Below are 10,481 nucleotides of genomic sequence, written 5' to 3'. Positions count from 1 at the left end.
GGGGGTTCGGGCCATCATGGCCAAAATTACACCCCTACTAATGACATTAAGCATTAGGGTACAGTAGGTATTTTTTCAAGACGAGGAGATTACACCTAGTAACGTTTAAAATTAGGGACAAAACATGAAAATTTTCCTATATCTATCTATCTATCTATCTATATCTATATATATATATTTGATTTTTGCTATGATTAGATCCCTATTTAATGTCTGGTCTAAGGGGCATTACTAAGCAAATGTCGTTAAAACCCCTAATCAAGGGTACTACAAATACTTTCCGAGCAAAAATCCAACTCCCGCTCTATTTTTTTCACATTCCATCTCTTTGGCGCGCCTTTTTTTCCTTTTCCATCGCCGCTCACTCAATTTCGATCTGATTCTCTTAATCCCTCCCAATCTCTTCCATATCATGTTATGTCCTCTAATTTAGAGATTCCAGCCAACGATTAATTCCAAGAGATCGTGGCTCCTTCCATCTATCTCTCGGTTTTTTGGTATAGCTATCTCTCTCCAAGACGACTCTACTCTCCTCACACCTCTCTGTTTCTCTCTCTCTCCATCGCTCGACTGAGAGACAGACCAGATCGACGGCCATTGATTCGCAGCAGCTCTCTCGATCTCTCCCCTGTTCTCTCTCTCTCCCCCTCTCTTGACTAAGAGACAGAACCAGGTAATTCATAACTGCTTCTTTTATACTTTGCAAGTGTGTGTTTATGCTACCCCTCTCTCTGTTTTTTCATCTTCCACTTCATCCCCTTGTTCGTGAACATCCAAAAACCCTAGAACCTTAAAGATTAAGCCCAAAATTGTATTTCTTTTTGTTTTGTTTTTGCTTTTTTTTTTTTTTTTTTTTTGTTTTTTTGTAGTTGAATATTTGTCCATGACTATTGTTTGCTATCTTGCAGAGTACTTTCCAGAGATCATACGGCTCATCCCAGCAGTACACGACGATTGAGTATGATTCTTTAATTCTAATATTGAGCATCATTTTTTGGTTGATGAATCTACCTCTTTATTTTCTGGAAGAACAAAACAATTTCTTTTCCAGCAATGTCACACAACCTGATTGTATTGGTTTGCACCACCCAAAATCTGTAGTATCAAAATGACTGACACAGTAGCTGTAAAGGAAAACCCAACCTATGTGTGACCGAATGTAGTCATCGTTCACTAAGTTGATTTCATCTTGCACCAATTGAACTGCAACAGACAATGGATATTCATACGACTCCCCAGCATTGCATTTTCTCTTCTTGATATAGGGCTTCTATATTGGATACATCAATCAGAATTCATCATGGCTGAACTCAATTTTGGGTGGTTGTCTATTCTTAATATGGATCTATCTAGGAATGGAGGGACAGTGAAGGGTACTCGTTTTGCATCCTCAGCCCATGAGTTCACAACCAAAAGTACTTCTCCCTTGCATAACCTGAAAAATATTGGACTATAAGGAAGCTTAAAATTAGATGACTCCCAAAAGTACATTGAGAGTGTAGAAGTTACGTAATGGTTTCTCACATTATCACATGTGAGTTCCTTGTATTTATATTACTCAAATACACGGTTACATGAGATAAGACGGTACAAGATAAGAATACGGAGGTGTTTTACAGGGGAAGAGATAGATTAGTTGTGGGTTTGTTGCTAGACTTGGTCAGCGTCTATCTCTTGCGTGACAATGTCTATCTCCTTGGATGACTCAGATAGATGACGTGGGCCGTTAGAGAGTATCCTAACTAAAATTAGATGTTGTTGCTTGATCTTGAGAGACTAATTTGGTGCTTCTTGTGCCGCTTGGTAGGTTTAGAAGGATGAGCTGGGCTGCAGATGGCCTTGGGCATAAGGCTTAGATGGGCTCTTGAAGGAAAACATACCAAGAGGTCTGTGGAAGGAGCCCTTTTCCCTCCTCCTCCTCCTCCACCTCCACCCCTTCTCTCTTTTAGGCGTCCACTTTTTGCTTGCTCTGACTACCTAGTGTGGTTTTTGAGGGCTTAAGCTCTTTGGAGTTGGTGGTTCCTTTTGTTTTGTATTTAATAGATAGGGAGAGATTGACAGCTTTCTTTTGCTTTTTCCTTCATGGTGTCTCTTTTCCTATGGTTGATTTATAATTAATGTATATTTTTTTCACATTTCTTTCATTTTCTAACCTTTGTAGGGGTTCATGAGTTCTTCAGCTCTTCTCTGCCATTACCTTTTTCCTCACTTGCCAACCAAATAAAATAAAAAAAAGATAAAGCCCACGAGCCCTGTTTCAATGTTTCATTATCCAATGATATCCCTTAAGACCCTTAAAGCCTCTACTTGTATACGCTGAAAAAAGTAACTATGCTTCTACCCAAAAAAAAAAAAAAAACTATGTCCTATATGACTATATGTCTTCATGGCTCTCTGCCCACATATCTGCAAGCAACTACCGACCCAAACTAATCTTCGCATTCCCTTTTCCATTCCACCCAATGATTGAAGAGTAGAAAATCGAATTAAGGGTCTCTCTTCTACCACCAAGCCAACTTTCCTAAACATGTACTGAAAAGAAATTTAGGTTAATATTGTATGGATTCTAGGCTAAAACCCAATATAAGGGTACAGGGTTTTTGGATGATGCAGATTAATCACCAAAATAGGCTTGTTTTATTAGGAATAAGCCTAGGGTTGGGTTCCATACATGTTGGGCCTTTGATCCCATGTGTTTTGAGTGTAATATGCCACTTTTATGGGCCTAAATTAGGGATTCTAAGGTTGCATACGGGATTACTAGTTCGTTTCCATTTTAGAGGGGGTTATCTAGTTTCTAATTTCAGTACCTAGTTATTTTTTAATTTTTTATTTCCTAGTTTCTATTTTTAATTTTAGTAACTAGAGGTCTTGTGTTTATTTAGTTTTTGGAAACTAAGGTAGTTTCTATTTCTTGTAATCACCCCATCATTATTATAAATAAAGGAGAAGGGCACCCACAATGCCCACGATTTATGAATTAAAACAATGCTTCTGCATTTTGCTTTTTTGAGTGGGCTTTGTGTATGATCAAAGTGATGGACTGGTGTTTGATCCGGTGACTCTTTGCGGCGTGAAGTCCAAGAGGTCTCTTCAAGCTTTCTTTTCAAGGTTATTTATAAGGCTCATCGACCCAGATAAGAGATCTGAATTATTGTTAAATTCTGGTTCTGGAATTCTAGTTCTCTCTCCTATCGCCCCCTTTTCTGTTCTGAGATTACAGCTGTCTGATGTGTATGAAAATTGGATCGAGTGTTAGTCCTATCTTGGGGGAGACTATTTTAATCTGGGGCTGATCAGACCAGGGGATTGTTAGTTATATGAATTCTTCCTATTCTGATCGATTGGAATTTCTGCCCATATCTGTTGCCTGATCTGTGTTGGATGTTGATGCTTGAGTGCTGCTCTTATTCTCCAATGGATTGGACCTTCTAGTTGATGACCTGAGCTCATAATATACTGTTTGTTATTCTGCTATAGAATTTCTTAAACTGTTGGGATTGATTGCAAGTATCAAAACCTGTTGTCTCAGATTTATTACTATACTGTTGTTGATTTCTTTGGTGGAATACTGTGATATCTGACAGATTGCAAGTATCAAACTGTTGGGATCGATTGCAAGTATTTTATAAATACTGTGATATCTGAGTATCTGACAGATTCTTTTGAAGACCTGAGTTAATTCAGCCTTCAGTTCTGGTTCACCCAGTTTCGGTTCAGAATAAACCAGCAGCAATCCCCCAGCGCAGATTTTGTGTATGATAGGAAGAGTGTGCTGGGTTTGTTTATTAACTCAGCCTTTAGTTTTGGTTCAGAATTGAACCAGCAGCAATCCTCATCGCGGAACTATGTGAACTGCTTGGGGTTGGATATTTATGCAGGGAACTATGTGAACTGCTCGGGGTTGAACATGTACTATGTGATTTTTGGAAGGTTATCAAAGGATGTTATGAACTGCTTGGGGTTGGATATTTATGCAGGGGACTTAAAACTGATCTTATTCACCTTGTCAAAAAGCTGTACCATATATAATATTGAATCCATAATTCATATTATTACTTATTAGAGTGATAAGGAGTCCAAAACATAAGTTGATCTAGGAATTTAAAATGTTATATGTATACACCCCTCCCATCAATTAAGCATGATTTGAGTAAAGGATATTGAGTTTTTAAAATATTTTTTGAGTTGTTGCGCTGTGCATATAGATTTTCCTACTTCAACTCCAGCTCTTAGGGAATTCTGGGCTGTCTTCATATCAAACTGCTGCTGACCTTTTTAGAGCTTCAATAGGCTTGCAAGCCACACTCGATAAACAATAATAAAACAAAGAAATAATGAAAAGGAAGAGGGTGAGAATCGATTGTAGAAGGAGGTGGGGTAGGGGAATGGCTATCTCAGCCTGGGTTTCTCACCCTCATTGATGAAAAACGGCTCTTAGGTCTAAGGAGTAAGCATAGGTCACAAATAAACTTCATTAATCAATAACTAAGCATTACAATTGGTGGATGCTGTATAAATAGCCTTACAAACTGATTTAAAAAAAGAAACTTTAAATTAGGAAACTTTCTAGCTGAAACCAAATCCTAAAACTTGGGAGACTAAGAAACTGACAAACTAACTTCTTAACAAGTAAAGGAACCAAGCAAGAAACTAACATCTACTAACTATAGAACTAACTGGCTTCCTAAGAAATGACCAAAAAGGCAACTTTTAAATCCTAGTCAAGTATGCTGAAATCGATTGACTGCTGAATTTCTTCTAAAGCCTTCTTTCCAATCTGGTACGACAGTTGTTAAGCCTAGAAGATCTTCATTAAAACAAAATATGGAGGAGAAATATGCTACTTGTTAGGATTTAAAATGTAACTGCAAGCGTACGGATTAGTATAGCTATGGGTCGAACACAGGGAGAGCAGTCACTTTGTTTTTAGCTTCTTTTAATAATGCGAAAGTGAACCCATTAATGGCTGTGATCTAATTCTAACTACTGCCCTAAACATATATATCAAAAATAACGTCCTAACCATTCGTCATCTAAGAATTTTAATACGCAAGCCACGCAATTAAAAATAAATAAATAAATAAATAACTGAAAATAAACAACCCACGTAATTAAAAAGCAATGAAGGAAAAAAATGCTGAAATAAAAATAAAGTAAAAGAAAGGGGATAAAGCTAGAGAGAGGCTCACAAGTAGGTTTCTCTACTTAGCCCGAGGGATGCATCATAATATGAGCTTCCCTACTTGACCAGAGAGTCACTCTTACAAGGGTTATTCTACTTGGCTTTAGGGAAAGAGAGGCAATTAAAATAAATATAATAAAATGATGGTTCTATGGCTAGGAGGGCAAAGCCACACATACACTAGCCATGAACCTTGGGGGAAAGGGAAAACAATAATGTAATGACTGAAATTAAAATCCTAAATTAAGAAAGAAAGGGTAGTCAGAAGAGGGAATGAGAGGGGGGAGAGAAGACTATTGAAGAAGCCTACCTACCTGAATCAATGCTTGAACTTGAAAGCTTGGATGATTTGAGATGCTGCCAACCCTAAAAACCAGATCTGGAATGGATCAAATATGAAATTTCTAGGCCTGGAGAAAACAAATCTTGAAAAAAAAAAACTGAATTTGAAAAAAGAGATGCTGCCAACCCTAAAAACCAGATCTGGAATGGATCAAATATGAAATTTCTAGGCTTGGAGAAAACAAATCTTGAAAAAAAAAAACTGAAGTTGAAAAAAGAGATGCTTTATGGCTCGTGATCTTGTCACTTAGATCTAAACCTAAAACTATTACTTAAAAATTACAACTCAATTGCATAAATCATAAACATAAAAGGCTGAATAAAAATAAAAGAGTGCTTGCATTAATTGAAACAAAAAGCTATTATAACAGTGATTAAAGCAAAAACAAAGAAGAACTAAAACTAGAGAGAGAGAGAGAGAGAGAGAGAGAGAGAGAGACTAAAAAAAAAAAAACCTAGAAGAAGAATGAAGTCCCTCCTCCCTTGTGTTGATTCAATTATATAGAGAATGGGAGAGGGAAGCTAACGATTTTAGCTTTTAAAAAAAAGGATTTTTTTTTTATCTTGTTGATGAGGTGGAGGAGAGAGAAGAGAGACAGAGAAAATGTGTGGAGAGAGAATCTCCCACAATTTTTCTTATTTTTTCTCCCTTTTTCTATTTTTCTCTCTCTTCTTATGCAAGAAACCCCCTTGGCCGAGTTTTCTTGCTTGGATTTGGATAATATTATATTTTAATGGAAAATTCCATCCATGCCCTTATCTTTTCCTTTTTTTTTTTTTCCTTTTCTTTCTTATTTTTTCTCTTCAACTTGCGCACAACCCTCTTGGCCGACCTCCTTGCTTTAAGTGATGAGTAGGAGAGAGAAAATCTTTAAAAAAAAATCTCCAAAAAATGGTAGCCTAGAGGTTCGAACTTGAGACCTTTTAATAAGGAAGGGATTTTGCACACCACAACTCACCAACTATGCTAGGTAGTTGTTGTTACCAAAAATGAATCTTCAATCACTTAAGGGTGTGGTCCTTCGATCCTTGTTGGCATTTGAAATATTCTTTGTACCCCTGGAACAACTGCAGACGGGTTGGTTCTGCATCTCGGTTCAGTTCTGATCCATTATTCTTTTTCTAGCCCGAAAAGAATAATCACTTGTACGGTCCAAACAAATGTGTACTTTTAATTGAACACGTCCATCTTGCTCAGAATTTTGTCCTCTTCCCAACCATGAAAAGAAACAGGACCTCTTTAAGTGTAAAATTGGAGATATAGCGCCCGATAGTCCTTAAGGCCTTGAAAATATAAAGTCTGCAAAAAGAGAGTAAAACCCAAGGTAGTTCCATTCTATATATGTAAAATGCATGTTTTACTACCCTAAATTTCACACATAAATGTGCTCATCACTGCTCAAGGAAGAGGACTGCCCTGCAGTGTGCTAGATCAATGGCCAAGAAAAATAGCCAGATATGACCCAAGTTTGTCCTGGTTCAATGTAAGGTCTGGACCAAAGAAAACCAGATCTGAATGTATCCAGCTTGGCTGGCTCGAATGCCTTTCTTACCTACATCACCCACTTTAAAGTCCAAATGAATAACTAAAAGTACCTATATAACCTGCTCTTATTCCAACACAACACTCTATATAAAATTACAGTTCTTGGTACTTAGAATTGATCTATTCTTCTGAGAAGGAAATCCTGGCCATCCTTATGGCATCTAAGGATGCTCTTGCGTTGTTGTTGGTCTGAAGTTTTCTATTACTATTTTCACAACTCCAAGTTTCACCCTTTCATCCCCACCCCCAAGTTTGTTGAGCTGTTTTTGCTTTATTGGTTTTCGCACCTTCATTGGACCTTTGCGATTGATAATTTTTTATCTGCACTGTTTGTACTATTTCTGGATTTTGGAATGCTTTATATCATAGAGTGAAGCTAATTGGATCAGTATCAGTCCAGGCTGATCCTATCCTACTTGCTTCTTGGATCAACAGTCTTGCTTGCTTAAAATTCTGTGAAATGGATTGGCAGATCAAGATTGCAATAAATTAGGGACTTGAGATATGAAGCCTTGCTTTATATGATTTGTATCATGTGCTGGCGGATAGAACTATAAGACACATACCATTCTAATTTTGGGTTCTTTTTTTGTAATCATTATTGCTGGAGGTTTGGTTTCAGCAACTATGGTTGTGTCAGTGGAGTGAATATGACCTACTAAAGAAAAGGTGGAGTGAATATGATCATCGGTACAGGCCCAATGATATTGGATGAAGTCGTTCCTTCACCTACTTCTTGTTTAGGTTCAAAACTCTCTCTTCTAGGGCAATTGACAGTGGCAATGCCTATGGTCAATGGATTCCTCTTTCAACATATGTGAGAAATCTTGGATATGTTTTTTGTTTTATTGTGGAGATATTTTGCAACATGTTGGTCACAGGTTCAAAACTTGGAAACAACCTCTTTTGCGAAGCACGGGGTAAGGCTGCATACACTTGCCCCCTCCCAGACTCTGCAATAGCGGGAGCCTCGAGCACTGGGTTGCTCTTTTTTTTCAGTGTTTTGGGTTTCAAATGGTTCACATTGGATTGGTTTGAAGACAAGTTAGAATTTCAACAGAAGATTAGTCGGGTGCTTATTATTTATAGAGAGTAATTCACTTAGAAAAGAGAGCATAAGCGAAGCTCTGATCAGTCCTAGATAAACTTGATATGCTAGCAAGTGTAGGATACATTGTCTCTGTCCCATACTCCTCTTTACACACTTAGAAGCCTTTCTTGGCTGGCTTTTGTTGCTTTATACTATACAAACAAACATGGTTAGCTTATTTTCCCTTCTTATTCTTTTTACATTGAATTGGATGGATAGGCAACCTTAGGTATGGTTTGTAGGTTGCATTTTCTTTTTGGTGGGGGTTGGGTGTTTAGTCAGGTCTAAAGGTTTAAATTTTAAAAAAAATGCCTTTTGTATCTTTAATGAGACATTTTTCGTTCATCTTAATACCAGAATAAACTCATATTTTTCTTCCCGGATTTTTACAGGGCAACCGTATTAAACACGTATCGTATCATCGCTGTACGCATTTTATTGCACTGGATTTGTGAAAAGTGTTATTGCTATATGATCCATTTAATTGTCTTTTCCAAACTATGTTTAGAAATAAATAAATGAAACTCTACATTGCTCTACTCTTCAAGCTGGGAGGACCAGTTGAAGCTAAAACTAGATCTACTAAAAGCCCTGAACTCTTTCACAGCAACATCCCAACCCTTATATGTAAGGGTAATTCACAACGCCACCCCCTAGAGAATGCCAGTATCATAGGAACACCCCTTGTCTAATACCAATTTATGTCTAGACCCCTTGCCTTCAGTCTGTGTTATAGAATATACCTCAAATGCTGACATCAATAGCTCCTTTTTTTTTCCTACATACCATTTTACCCTTAAAAATGGTGATTTACCGAAATTACCCTCTGTTAGTTGTAGTCCCTAAATCGACTAAACCAAATTCCGAACCCTAATTGCACACACCAGAGCTGTATCGTGCGTGAAGTTCTCTAACGAGGGAACTCTCCTTGCCTTCGCCTCTCTCGAAAAAACCCTATTCGTGTGGTCTTCCCAAACCCTAGTCCTTTAATCTCGCTTGACTGGCCATTTGGAAGGCGTATCAGATTTGGCCTGGTCCTCATACTCCCACTACATCTGCTCTGTCTCTGAGGACCGAAGACTTAGTATTTGGGATGCTCGCTCCGTTGAGTGCGTCAAGACCCTCCGTGGTCACTGAAATTTGGCTCGGAAGGACAATCTCCACTGAAATTTGGCCAAGATTGATCAGATTTCCAAGTTGGGATAGCTGCATTACGATCATTTGGAATACCAAATTGTGCAGATTGATCAACATATGGCAGGGCATATGTTAGATCCCCATAACCCAATTGCAAATCCGTCAGATGAGTTTAAAATTTTGTAGCCGTGCAGTCTGTCCCAAGACTAGAAAGCTTACTTCCATGCAATGCTCGTATCATCATTCCATTAGAGATGCCAGTGAGTGAGATAGATTTAGTGGCTTTGCCTTCTTTTGACAGTGCCAATGCTGTTTCACAAAGATCTTGAGTTGTTCCTCCTCCCACTTCACTGAAAAATCTTTTGATGTTCTGAATTTGGAGAACTTAAGCTTGGATCTCTAAACATGGCATCCCAGTTACCCCGACCATGCTGACGAACACCGATCTAGAGAGCATCAAGTTCATCTTCAGACCAAGCATCTATCTTTAATCTCTTTTTGAACAAGTTATTTGATCCAGGTCCTGTCCTTGTCATTATGTTATCTAGTACCTTCTTATGCTTCTCTGGTAATGAGGAATACGAGGACTGCACCTGACCCGTCCCTGAGGTGGGAGGCACCTCTCTTACCAGGGGATTATACTTTGGTTCCTCTGGTGGTCTCAAATTTGGCAACAATGGCATAGTAGGGAGATCTTGCAATGAGTCATTTAGAACTTCATTTGTCATGCCCATGGTTTTAAGTATCTCCGATACCGATACGATACCCTCCGATACATATCTTAAATTTAGCCGACCGATACGATACACATCGATACGATACATGAAATTTTTAAAATCCTTTTGTATCGATATATATCCTACAATACATACCAATATGCATCAATACACCACCAATACACATCGATACGATACGATATGCCTCGACACGACTATGAAAATTATAAAATTGAGGTAAAATATACGTTTTGGTATGTATTGGTACGTATCGGTGAGTATCGATATGTATCGATCGGTATATATTGGCACGTATCGGTGAGTATCGATATATATCGGTACGTATCGGTGAGTATCGGTCATATAATGGTCAAGATGGGTAATTTTTCAGAAAACACACGATTTTTTGAAGGGTTTTTGTTCCAAAGTTTCTGTCAGCCATATTTCTCTCTAACTAAAGTGGAA

The 10,481-nt window shown here is 38.0% G+C and overlaps 1 protein-coding gene across 1 annotated transcript in view; it reads left to right on the top strand.

Moving 5' to 3' along the window:
• The first annotated feature begins 276 nt into the window (after positions 1–276).
• Positions 277–10,481, top strand: part of LOC122063152 (DNA primase small subunit) — a 38,657-nt gene continuing 28,452 nt past the window's right edge. The window contains exons 1-2 of the mRNA XM_042626845.1: positions 277–673; positions 909–958. The gene's annotated coding sequence lies outside the window, so the exon portion shown is untranslated. The remainder of the gene's footprint in view (positions 674–908; positions 959–10,481) is intronic.

Source organism: Macadamia integrifolia, unplaced genomic scaffold (assembly GCF_013358625.1).
Source record: "Macadamia integrifolia cultivar HAES 741 unplaced genomic scaffold, SCU_Mint_v3 scaffold1220, whole genome shotgun sequence".
In the NCBI taxonomy this organism is placed as follows: domain Eukaryota; kingdom Viridiplantae; phylum Streptophyta; class Magnoliopsida; order Proteales; family Proteaceae; genus Macadamia; species Macadamia integrifolia.
Note: the sequence above shows the minus strand (reverse complement) of the source record. Positions and strands in the feature narration are given on the sequence as shown.